Source organism: Hermetia illucens, chromosome 3, assembly GCF_905115235.1.
Source record: "Hermetia illucens chromosome 3, iHerIll2.2.curated.20191125, whole genome shotgun sequence".
Taxonomy (NCBI): domain Eukaryota; kingdom Metazoa; phylum Arthropoda; class Insecta; order Diptera; family Stratiomyidae; genus Hermetia; species Hermetia illucens.
This window is the reverse complement of record NC_051851.1, coordinates 79,003,928-79,016,383: the sequence shown is the minus strand read 5'-3', so window position 1 is coordinate 79,016,383 and position 12,456 is coordinate 79,003,928. Positions and strand designations below refer to the sequence as shown.

Genomic DNA, 12,456 nt, shown 5'->3' with positions numbered 1-12,456 from the left:
AATTTTGGTCGGATTTTCTACTTGTTAAGGTCTGAGAATGCCGAGGAAGTTGGGAATCCCAAAGGTCGCACCTATAATAGGTCTGGGGCAGGAAAATATCGATGCCGTAGGAGGTATTTATACCGGGCTGCTAAAAGAAGGTATGTAGCGCTTACAGCGACTCCTAAAGTCTTGCTCTGGGCTACGCACCCATCTTTTCGCAGAAGGTCAAGGTAGTATACATATCAAAGCCTGAAAAGGTTAACTATTCAAGGGCATATAACTTCAAACAAATTAGCTTTACACCATTCATTCTTAAAAGTCTAAAGGGGCTGAACATCACATTGGTGAGAAGACGCTAAGGAAATATCCGCTAAATGAAAACCACGTTACTGATTAGAGTGGGAAGTCCTGTGAGTATACTTTCCAATCTTTAGTTTCCAAGACAGAGGATGCAACTCGGAACATTCAAGGGGCCTGACTGTGACTGTGCGCCCTTTTAGGAACTTAATGATACCGTCAAATGTCGATCATCTTTCACTTACCAGTAAGTGGATCTATGCTAAGTAATGACATGGATTCCTGTGCATTGAAATCGTTTCCGACGTCAGCTAAGAGGAGCAAGTAGGGTATTAATCTCGGGCGAGCGCAATATTAACCACCAAGTCTGTGGTTTGTGGATGGTTGTTTGTTACGCCGACGTTGTAGTACTGGTTGTTACTTCAAATCATCTAGAAAATAATGAGTTGTAACCATGCGAAGCAGTCAGTGTTGTTTAGGGCTTTGGAGCCCTGGACAGACACTCGGAGAAAAACACTAAACCGGCTGTCATCATTAAACGCCATAAAGGAAAATATGCCCGTAGTAAAATTTGAAATCGTATAATCACTTCCAAGCCAGCCATCAAATACTTGGCAGTAATAATAGACGTGAAGCTCAACTATAAGCAGCAAGTACAGTGTGGTTGCGACAAAACATCAAGAGTAAGTAGGACTTCGACCAACGGCCAAGCGGTGATCTGGACACTTAGGCCAAACCAGGTGAACTCCAAACTGGTATGGGAATGCCTTGAGAAACTGAACACACTCGGCTCGCACAATAAGATCTGGGTATTCTGGGTTGAGTTGGATGGTAATGAGGCAATGGGCGAACTGGCCAGAAAGGGAGCCGGGACCTCTCTGCACGGACTAGAACCCTTCGATAAGATGACGAATATATACAATGAGAAGTCCATCTCTCCTACATTGCAAATGAAAAACACAGAAAGGAAGGCGTTTAGAAATAGATGGGAACATCAGTGGGGACGCTCGGAAAAGGGTCGGTGGACAAACAACTGATCCTCATTATCAAGGAGTGGTATAATCTCATTCAGTTTTCGACAGGGGATGGAGAATATTGCCACTACGTATACAAGTTGAATTGAATAGCGCTAACCTACACTGTGATGGAAACGACTATCCAAGAATCATAGAAAACAAGTCGGGCAACCGGAAGCTAGACGCTTCAGGTATGAAAGGTTTTATGTACTTCTTTTATAAAGAGATTTGAGTGTGCATTTGTCCCATTAGCATGTAGCATGTAAAATATCCATATATTATATGAAAATATCCACCTTCAAGTAATATTGACATTCATAGTCTTGAATTTGCAGAGGAGCGACAGTTTTGACCTAGTATAACTTTGTAAGTAATATTGCGATTTTCACCAAATTTGGCAGGATCATGCTCTATACTATAGCCTACACTGCTGTGTGATTTGTGATTCTAGAGTGAACTTAAGGGGGGTTTTCCTGTAAATTACTAAAAATTATAGTAATATACTATTATTTACTTTATTTGAACAGGTATCGGTATGGAGGGTATTTTGGAGCCTAGGCACCATATAGTAGCAGCCCCCTGATTTTTTTCAGATTTTTCGGTTGGGTAGTTCCTGAGAATGGATTCGTTAAAAAAATGATCACTTTCAACCGCTCGCACTCCCCACCTTTTCAACAAAAGTCAAAACTAAGACCGGCTTTGAAAAGTACTAACTGAGACGTTTAATTTGATACCCCACATGACTATATTTAATGAAAAAAAAATGTATACCCCCCTTTTGCATGTATGGGGAGCCCCCCTTAAATTCGTTGTAAAAGGATGTAACTCACTATATGCGTGAGTGTTCACAGTTCCCACCTTTCTACCAAATTTGGTGTCAATCGCTATGACCGTCTCCGAGAAAAATTCGTGTGACGGACGGACAGACAGACAGACAAACAGACAGACTGAAAATGATTCATGAACAGCTAAGGCATGAAGAACTGCAAAAAAAGCAAGAAAGGGAGCGAACAATAATGCGCCGCAGTTAAGAACTGATCCAGCCCCACGATGCAATGCTTATAGCAGTCCCGTGGGGAGAGTGGAAGAAGAAGGAGGTGGTTTTAGTGTGTAGAAGTCTCACATAACTGTTTGGCAGGAGCCAGCAGTAGGTTTTGAACCTTTCCACCTTCCAATGGTGAAAAAAAAAGACAGGCAGACAGACGGACAGACAGACAGACAGTAAACCGATTTTAATAAGGTTTTGTGTTTACACAAAACCTTAAAAAGAGGAACCTAGAAGAAACTCTAAAAGGAGACCAGGAGAAACTCTGGAAACAGGACCACATATAGAGGAAAGGATACCAAGGAACAGTGATTCTGCCCAGTGATATACACGGAATAAGCCGAAGGGATTTGGGGACCAATTTAGAAGGTAAAAATCCCACAGATTGGGGGTTGCAAGCCAGCGTCTTTTGAAGACTATTTCCCCGTCCCCAAAAAAGCAGACAAATAGAGAGAAAACCCATTTTAAAAATGTTTTATTTTACATAAAACCTCTAAAATGTCAGCTACTAGGTAGTAGTACTATCATATATAGAGAGTACCTTGAGCTACTTTCTGAAGGCTAGTTTTCAAGACAAGCTATTCGTAATCGATTTTTGATTGTCAGCGGATAGGGTCTTCCTCCACTAGAAAGTCGTGAGTATCGTGTAGACGATTATCACTTGAAGATGTGAAATCAATTCCGTAAAATATTGGCATTTCAATTTCGTACCCCAGATTCAAATCAGAATTCGTATTAGAATGACCCAAAATTTCATTTTAATCAAATACTAGGACAGAGTCATAGGTCAAAACTAGGGATTGACGCTTGTTGATCGTGCCAGGCTCCTCATACCTCACGAGGTCTATAGACATACCAGTGGACATGTGTTTACATACACTAGACAGATCCGCATTCCTGGCATGGCATTAACATTCGTTTTGAATAATTCTCCAATTTCTATCGTCAATTTCTACGTTTACCTATTACAGCGCTTGGAAAAAGTTGATCAAACTTTTTTGAATGCATATATGATACATATGTTGTGAATAAAATTAATTTTTCTTATGTTTATATCATTCAATTCGATTAGTTGGACTTAACATAGGCTTGTAAATCATCCATTTTCATAAATGTAATCGCCAACATTTTCATACCTCAAAACGGAAAACTAAGTGCTGGCTCAACAACGATTATGCAGCATGACATTTGTTCACAACAGTTTCCTCTAAACACGCCCAGGATGAGATTTATACTTCAAATAGCACTTTAATAGTAACCACTCAAGTTGACAGTTAAGAAAGAAGTGCGACTGGGGTAGATGTGGTTTATTTGGTTTATTCATTATTTATTTATTACTTTTTGTAAGAAAACCGTAAAACCCTTCAAAAATAAATGGCTTGCGGTTTCGTTAGAGCAGAGGCAACTCATCCGACACTACCTCAATCATAGCAATTCAGATTTTTCAATTGGATAGACTCTGAGAATGATACTTGTTTCACTTTTCGGGGCACATATTTTGAATCTTCACTCCCCTATATTTCACCCAATATCAAAAATAAGATCAGTTTCAGTACTATCAAGTCCTTTCATTTAATACCCTACAACATGACGCATATATGAGTAGCCTCCCTTAATTCCAACACAAAATGATGACGCTCGTTGCATGTAAAGGGAAGCAGAGACCACACGTTCCCACCAAATTTCGTAACAATCGGTTCAGCCGTTTCCGAACAAATCGGGTATGACAGATAGATGGACAGACGAAGGGAGGAGTTCCAATCAATAGTGTAGAGGCTAACGAGGGATGCAAGAGACCATAACCCTAAAATCGTAGCTAGTGATTTTAAGGCATGGGCGGAAGAATGGGGCAGCGGAGAAACGAAGGCAAGGAAGCGTGTATTACTTGAAACTTTTTCCAATCTGAATCGTGTTCCAGCAAATACCGGATGCGTCAAAACTTTTCGAAGACGGGAAATGGGGTCGATGGTAAATGTCATATTTGTTAGTGAAACTTTAGCGAAGGATCTCCAGTGGCACATTAGTGAAAGTTACATAAACAGCGACCATCAGGCCATCATTTTTGAAATCAAGCAACTTATTAAAATAAAGTGGTTCCGAAAGAAAGCCGTAAAATGGGCAGCCTACAGATTTGACGAGGAAACTTTCAAAGAGATATTGTAAAACAAAACGCTAGAAGGAAATGCAAATGATGAGGCTTCCCAGATTGGCAAAAAGTTACGACGAGCTGGAAGCTGCAAAAAAATAGCTGAAAATAATCCTCCTGGCCAAATATGTTTGCCGAGGTATTCACCGCATGTCGTAAGGAACGTACATTTTCTACAAGTGGAAAAAAAAGAGATTGATTCTCATACCCAAGCCCGACAAACCACTAGGTTAACCTTCATCATACAGACCTATAATAATAATAATAATCATTGGCGCAACAATCCATGTTGGATCAGGGCCTTGAAATGTGTTAGAGCACTTCATTCAAGACCGTAACGGTACACTAGGAGGCAATGTGGTCAGCATTGCGCTCGTCCGAGATTATTACCCTGATTTGACTCAGGTACTCATTCACAGCTGAGTCGACTGGTGTCCAACGTCAAATCACGATACAAATCCCATTGCCACCAGCGAGATTTGAACCGCGACCTTCCGTACGACAGCTTTGCGCTCTAACCACTCAGCTATCCGGACAACACATAACAGACCTATACGCCTTCTAAATGAAACTGGCAAATTAGTTGAAGGACTAATCTGTAAAAAATTACTTCCAATTACCGAAGAGGAACGTGGTCTCTCTGAGAATCAGTTCGGTTTTCGAAAGGGGAGATCTACGACGGGTGCAGTTATCCTGGTGGCTAACACGGCTAAGACCACACTTGATGAGGACAAATGCTAGGCAGTGATCACACTCAATGTGAAGAACGTTTTCAGTTCCACGAGATGGAGCAGCATACTTGAGTCCCTAATCAACTTAGGCGGGCCGACATATCTGGTACGTATCGTTGACGGCGGTTAAAGGGTAGCATAAGTCCCAGGGCGAAACTTGCATTGGTACCCACAATGGAGCATTAAACCTCAGGACGGGGTAAAAATTCCCGACTGATGAACCAACACCAATGGCTCTACTACCAAACCCTATCTCCACCTCCACGTGGTGATCGCTGGCAGTTTCTTTATGAAAAACTGCAGACGGAAGAGGATGAAGGTGAGTCTCCCGCGCCTAAAAACGGGGCAAAATGTACCAACTGGTCCTCCAGGTTGGGGGCTGGGTAGGGCTGACAATCCTACACGGAAAGCCGATGTTACGAAACCAGGAAAGGATCCTCGGACAGGATGGATTTTACAACGATGAACCCGGCAGCGACAACGGATTAACGATTTGCGCATTTTCTCATGAAATGTGCGCTCCTTGTACAGACCGAATGCTTCTGAGCAGCTAGCCGATACCCTATCCCAAAATAAGGCCGATGTAACAGCGTTGCAAGAGATGCGATGGACAGGGACTGGTTTCCTGGAGAAGAGCCGCTGCACCATATATTATAGTGGCATCCAGTAAACCATGTGTTCGGACCAGGTTTCTTAGTCAGCCAAAAAATGAAACTTGCTGTTATCGGCTTTCAAAACATAAGCGAAAGACTATGGACCCTTCGTTTGCGAGGCATATTTAGAAATATAAGACTCATTAACGCTCACGCCCCTACAGAGGAAACTACGGAGTCGGAGAAGGATGCCTTCTACGAGGCAGTAGAACGAACCCTCGAAGCCTGTCCCAGATATGATATCAAAATCATACTTGGGGACTTTGACAGCCAAGTAGGGAAGGAGCCCGTATTCAGGCGACACGTTGACTCCCATAGTTTACACGAAAAAACAAACGATAACGGACTGCGGATTATTCAATTAGCAGGGTCACACGAAATGGTTGTTGGAAGTGATCGAACGCCGCCACCTGCCCTGATGAATGTCAGAACATATAGGAGGACCAATATAGACTCGGATCACTATCTCGTTGGCATGGTGCTCCGAGTTCGAATAACAACACCACCTATAATCCCCTCTGACGGTCAGGGGAGAGTGAATACTGAAGCCATTCACAACCAGCCCTCCGCGACACCTATAAGAGGGAAATGGATGCCGCAATAACTGCAGTCAACAGAGGTCCTGGAGATGAAGCATCAACAAATGATCTTCATAACCACCTGAAGAACGTTATCATTGATACGGCCACAAAGATACTTAGCCCCAATCGCAAAAGGATTCGGAACGGCTAGTTTGACGATGAATGTAAGCTAGCAATGGAACGGAAGAAATCCGCATACCGAATAATGTTGCATTCTCAAAGAACGCGGGCACGCGCAGAGACTTATCACGAACTCCGTCGAGGGGAGAAGCGACTTCACAGACGGAAAAAGGAAGCCTGGGAGAACCAGCAAGTCTGTGAACTGGAAAAGTACAGGAAGCAACCGCACCAGGCGCGGAAGTTTTACCAACATACCACCAGGATGAAGCCTTATGCACCTCGATGCTCATCCTGCAGAGACAAAGAGGGAAATTTCCGACAGAATGGGCGTGTTGGAGCGATGGGTTGAGTACTTTGATGAACTACTGAACAACCAGAACATCGGCGAGTTGGAAATCCCGTCAGCTGAAGACGACGGACAAATACTGCCACCACCTAGTATAGGAGAAACAGTCCGTTCAATTCATCGGCTTAAAAATCATAAGTCGCCAGGAACCGATGGAATTACAGCCGAATTATCAACTTGTGCTCAAGGTATGGGACAGCGGATCAATGACTCACAGGCATTATCTGTCTCATATATAAAAAGGGAGATTTCACACAGTGCAGCAATTATAGAGGTACCACGTTGCTGAGTACCATCTATAAGATATTCTCCTCTATCTTGCTAGGCCGGATAGCCACATTCCCCCAGAATATCATTGACCGATAACAAAGAGAATTCAGTGCAGGCAAATCAGCAACAGATTAGATTTTCTCTGTGCGGCAAGCGATAGAAAAACTGTTGGAATATGTACAACAGTTGCACCATCTATTCATCGACTTTAAAACCGCCTATGATAGAAAGTCAAGGTAAAACTGTACACGGCCATGAGAGAATTCGGTATCCCGACGAAATTGATAAGACTGACTAGGCCAACCCTGACCAATGTGCGAGGCCAGATAAAAGAGGCAGGATCACTCTCAAGACCATTCGACATCAACAACGGTCTAGACAAGGGGATGCCCTATCATGCGTCCTCTTTAACCTGGCCCTCGAGAAAGTGATCCGTGATGCTGAGGTAAATGCAAGATTTACGATCCTCTTTATGTCCACCCAACTTCTGGTCTATGCTGACAATATTGACATCATGGGAAGAACGACTCGAGACGTACAAACTGCCTTCATCCATATCGAGCAGGCGGCGCGAGATCTTGGGCTACACATCAATGAAACACCGAAAACCAACCAACAACATCAAACCGCACTGGTAAAACGGGAAGAATAAAGATAGAAGACTACAAATTTGGGACCCATGATAATTTCTCCTATCTAGGGTCGAAAATCACAACCGATAACAGCTACGATGATGAAATCCGTCCACGGTTTTTTGCAGCCAACAGAGCCTATTTCTGCTTGCAAAAACTGTTCTGCTCGAAACGGCTCATCATAGGGTCAAAGCTCTTACTATACGAGGTAATGATCTTGCCAGTCGTCGTGCCTTCCTCGGAAACTTGGGTTCTTAGCAAAAAGAATTGCGAACTCTTGGCCGCGATCGAGAGAAGAATCCTGCGGAGATTTTTTGGCCCCCAACATGAGGATGGACGATTCCGTAGCCTACATAACGACGAAATCTATGAGCGATACCATGACCATTAGGTTGTGGATAAAATCCGACTCAATAGGTTACGGTGGGCGGGTCACTTAATTCGTATGGATGAGGATGATCCCACCCGGAAAGTCTATAAGGGCAATATCTATGGTAGAAAAAGAAGACGGGGCAGGCCCTGCCTGAGATGGAGCGATGGCGTAGGTCAGGACGCCAGACAGCTTTTAGGGATATCGAATTGGTGGACCTCGGCGCAAAACCGGGATGTCTGGAGTTCCTTATTAAGGCAGGCCTAGACTGGATACCGGTTGTTGCGCCGTTGATAATGATCTTTGTCGACTTCCTAATCGATAGGCTTCTGTGCTGCGAATCAGATGAAGGAATGAAATTATATCAAACGACATATGGAGTTCCACAAGGGTCCGTCCAAGGCCCGCTCTTGTGGATTATTATGTATAATGTACTGACGCGAAACCTCCCTACTGCTGTGGCAGGAAATATTGGAGCTACATATCGCGTAAGTTCACTCCGAACATGTTGTTCTTACATAACAATATCCGATGAAGCAGATTGCTTGATGGCAGGAATGATCCCCATTGAGATTCTGGCGAAAGAAGGAGAACGACTTTATGACTGAGCGTATCTCAACGGAGAATCTCCTGCGTAAGAGGTAAAACTATCGCGGAATTGCAACAGAAGAGGGACGAGTCAGAAAAAGGCGTTGGACCCACAGAATCAAATGAGATAGCGAGAGCTCCCTTGACCGTTTAGTGTACTTCTTCTATAGCAAAAATATACTTATTTTTGCTTCTTTTGATATCTTTATTAAAACAGAATCGTTCCCTTAATCGATTAGCGTATTTTCAAATTTAATAGTAAATATTCAACTTTTTGTGCTGTAAACCAAATAGCAGATTGCAAACCAGTTAACACCATATTGAAAATCATTATTCAAAACCGACCGAAAAAAATCATCTTGAGGCTTCGAATGTATCTTCCATTTTTCATGTACTCTACACAGTGGGAACAAGGTTGAAAATGCAAATGCCTTTCATAATAGAGGATTCGGCATAAATTTACATAAATACCAAATTGAGATGGTCACGTCTCTAGCCTCCATAATTTTCCAGATATGCATATATGTATGTATCTAGATAGTCGCAACTATAAAAGATTAACCCATCGATTCATTGAATACTCCCATCCGTAACGGTAGCGATAATGAGCGATAATCCTCATTCTTAACCAATTAATCAAAGGCACTCCAATGCCTGGGGGTAAGTGTTGCAATAAACCGACACACCTTCAAAACTGGATAAACATCAAAAGTCATCACGACTTCGTACCATAGTTTTTACGCAAATGAAACACACACGCACCTTGGAAATTAATTTTGCAACGCGATTGTAATTTTACCATGTTTTTTGCTGACTAGCTTTTGGGAAAACGAGCATGTGGAGATACACAATGAGAGCACAAAATTTTGTTCTGGTCAAAATTCGGCAACCTTCAGAGCTATTTTGAACACGTTATTTTAATTTTCTTTTTTTTTTGCATTTTATATAATATTTAATTCAACTCTACTTAGTAAGCAGCAGGAGCAGTGTGTCTAATCGATGTTTTAATTTTACGCCGTGTTCGAAAATTGAGCAAATTATAAAAGACTCCGCATTTATACAATTTGAAAGCGATTATGAAAGAAGTACACGCGCGGCACCATGAATTCTAAATTTTGGCGAGTTCCGAAAGAATAATGGACGAAAAGTGTTTTAAGTTTTAAATTATTTTATTACGTCAGTGCATGGATTTCATCTCTAGATGCTTCCTCTTCACATTAACATCCCAAAAGTTGAAGAAAAAAGCAAGCGAGCATTGAGTCATGTCTTCAATACCTGAATCAAACAACTAAACAGTTTGAAATCTTTGAAATTAATAATTCATAAATGCTGTGGACGTAAATGGTTATTAATGGCACACACATTTTGGAAATTATTAGGCGTGAAATTCAACAAAATGTTGATTTTTAATTGAAGTACGAATTTTATGTCCGAGCATAATGTAACCAGAGGTTGATTTGATACACGCAAGGTGCCATTGGAATTTATTGCAGATATAAAACAATTACTTAAATTTGCCTTGTATAATTCTACATTTTGCAACCAATCCTTAGATTATTTTATTAATACTTCTTTCGGTGTCATAAAACGGGGAACTATGTCAATAACGTTTGAAGATCCGCTTTCTTGGAATTCTGTTGCAACATCTTTGCCGAATTGCTTCCCAAAATATGCAAGATTTCTTAGATCAATGCCTATATTTGTTTAATTGCTCGGAATAGCCCGAAGTTTCCAATTTTATCATATCTTAATGTTGTAATTGCGACCCTGAAAACACTAAAAAACGTGTGTGCTGAGGTGGTGACCAGTCTCGCAGTTTCAGCTGCCCGTAATGTATCAAAGCTTGATATATCATGGTTATCTTATTTATTATCAGATTTTGTGGTGCAATAGTTATTTGATATGTTCTTGGCAGCAAATAATTAACATTTTAATTTGAAATATTTTAAAAGCATGATTCGTTTAATTTCGCAATAAAAAAGCATATTATGAAAGTTTGTTTCATTAACCAAACTAGGACCCTGAGAAACATAGTAAAGTTCCATGTGGCGCTTTGGAGAAGGACATACGCAGATGCACATATATAGATGGAATCACATGAGTCCCTCTTTGGTTGAATATATTCAACAAAATAATGGCCACAATCATTTCAGGCAGTGACACTTGCTGCCAATCTTCCCAAATTTAATTTCTTCAGCCAATTAAGCCTGTTGGGTAAATATGTCAGAACTTTCAATTCTATGCAGAATAGTGTAGGTTTCAAAATGAAAGTTTTTGCATCATTTTATATAACCAGTTTGCCTCGGACACCACTTTGTCGTGGTGAGGTTGCCTGGTAGGTGGTAAGAAGCCACAGGCTTCGAATGCCCCCCCCCCCACTCTGTACCTAGGATACAGTTAGCTAGAATGCAAAGTACAGCAACTCCCATAATAAAGAAACTGGAAAGCCGGCCTATCCAGGGCGGTACTCCCTAAATCGCTCAAACAACAGAATAGGCAGGCTCGGTAGAAGTAAACTTCAACCACCAAGGAGGGCAGACTACAGGATATGCCGGTGTGAACTTTCTCATCCGCTCTAACGTGAAAAAGCGGAAGATTGCGAATCCGGTGATGAAAATACAGCTGGCCTAATATCGGCATGTGAAACCGAATACTGTGAACTTGGGAAACTGCAGGTCGATGGCAGAAGAAGGCACTATTGGAAGATGAAGCAAACTTATTACCTCGGTGAAAAACATACATATGATATATAGGATACAGCAGATTTTTGGTCAGCGTCAATGTACGCAAGAAATTTAACACCAACATATCTTCGGTACGCAATGCTTTATCTCATTTCCACGCTTCTTACGGGGACCCTGGTAAATTAGGGAAAGAGATCTCAATCAAGCTGATTCTTCCCACAGGAATACTAACACGAAACGAAAAACAAGAAGATTTATGCCTCGTTTATGACCACTGCATGGGAGTTTCCTGTACGCAGTGAAAAGATATTGGAGCCTGAACCAAATAATAATAATAAGGTTCGCGTAGGCAGCGGATGAAATGGACTGAGGAAACGAACCTCTTCATCATCCGCTCCTACTACGAAATAACGGCGGGGGCGGGTACAACATTTTACCGCCCTTGTTGCACCAGAGACTCTCCGAGCGTTCCCCGCAATTCGCGCACGTGGCTGTGCAGCGAGTCGCAGACCAGTATCGCTTTATTACTCGCAGCAACACAATCCCGGCCACCATCAGGGAACGTGTTCGAGTTGAGGTCATCAGGGAAACTGGTGACCGAGAGTCGATGGGGGCAGAGGCGGCGACATCAACAACACCATGCCGCACTGCAGGCAACAGGTTCAGTACTCACCGAAGCACTCTTCTCCACCGTCCTGAGGTTTCCGCTGAAGTTCGGAACGAATTCCAAAGAGCGTGTATAGAATTCCCGGATATGGTTCCTTTGTTTAGACCAGGTATTCCCAGGCTCTATGCATCTCCAGCAACTCCGGGAGTTCTATCTCAAATCAATGATAACATTGCATCTCGGCTGTGTACTAATATGTCGCTGCTGCAACTACAATCACTTGTGTATTGTGGTGCAGTTGCGGCTATCAGTTTGCACGGTCAGAAGATTCGCTTTCGTGTTATTACTTTGAGTGACCAAAGAGATCCACCATGGAAAATTCGTTTGG

General features: G+C 42.2%; 1 protein-coding gene across 1 annotated transcript in view; it reads right to left on the bottom strand.

Moving 5' to 3' along the window:
• LOC119652049 (transmembrane protease serine 11B) overlaps positions 1–12,456 on the bottom strand; it is a 157,576-nt gene that overhangs the window by 104,126 nt on the left and 40,994 nt on the right. The window lies entirely within an intron of this gene.